At 45.9% G+C, this 1,118-nt stretch overlaps 1 pseudogene; it reads right to left on the bottom strand.

Annotated features, from left to right (window-relative positions):
• Positions 1-388: 388 nt before the first annotated feature.
• LOC118583470 lies at positions 389-883 on the bottom strand (annotated as a pseudogene).
• Positions 884-1,118: the final 235 nt, after the last annotated feature.

Below are 1,118 nucleotides of genomic sequence, written 5' to 3'. Positions count from 1 at the left end.
GTTGTATAACTCAAACAGTATGCCCGAAGTGGAAATCAAAACAGAACTGACAACAGAAGAGTTTGTCTGATAATAACCTAAACCAAATCAGAATTGTTTCTGATTTGTTTCATTGCTCAATTGGGGAAGGCTCTAGAATTTGAAAATACATGGACCAGTAACGGGGTAGGCATTTTCTTTTTTTCTTTCTTTCTTTTTTTTAACTGAAACAGCTGACAGTTTTATTTTCACATTTCACAATATCAGTGAAAGCTGCACTTTTTTTGCCCCACTTCTCTGTTTGGAAGGGAAGCCTTCCTGCCATGCAGCTAGAAAGCACTCAGGCTCAGCACCGTCATCTCCTGGTGAAACAGAACAAGTACAAAACTGAGAAAGAGCCTTTCTGCTCTTATCTGTGGGGCTGAGTTATGCTGGGCCGAGTGGGTGCCACTGTAGGTCGAGCAGGAGGTTTCATCATTGGAGGCCCAGGCATCATGGGCATGTGGCCTCCCATGGGTGGCCTCATTCCAGGAGCAGGTCCCACGGGCATCATCCCAGGAGGAGCAGAGCCCATCATTGGCATCATGGGAGGACCTCCCATGTGGGGTGCAGGCATCATGCCAGGGCGAGGAGGTCACGGGAGACTGGAGGGAGGTGGGATCAAGGCCCCTGCAGGAGGAGGAGCAGAGAATGGAGCTGGAAGTATCTTTGCTTGTTGAAATGCAGCCGTTGTTTCACCAATCAGGCGCTGGGCCTGCTCTTCCATCCATTTCTGGTAGTAGTCTTTCACATTCTCTTTGTGTTTCTGACCACTGCAGTGTGTCTTTCTCACAGATGGAGAATCATGGGTCAGATACGTATCACAGTAGTCACAATAAAACTTAGGCATGTTGCTCTGCAGGCCTTTGGCTACCTGGTTCCACGCCGCCGGGAAATGACCGGGGTAGACATTTTCTAATGTCTTTCTTAATCCAGTTTCTCTATCTCAAGCCCTGTCCAAGATCAAGTTATTGGAAACTTTTCCTGGCGTCTTGTACTTCATCATTCTGTTTCTGATTTCCAGTACTATAGAAGCTTTAATCTCTAACTTTATTTTCATAACATTTCAACAAGAATTTGAAAAACATACAATATGCCCA

The sequence above is a fragment of the Onychomys torridus genome, chromosome 5, assembly GCF_903995425.1.
Source record: "Onychomys torridus chromosome 5, mOncTor1.1, whole genome shotgun sequence".
Classification (NCBI taxonomy): Eukaryota; Metazoa; Chordata; class Mammalia; order Rodentia; family Cricetidae; genus Onychomys; species Onychomys torridus.
The sequence above is the reverse complement of the archived record's forward strand: the minus strand, read 5'-3'. Positions and strand labels throughout refer to the sequence as shown.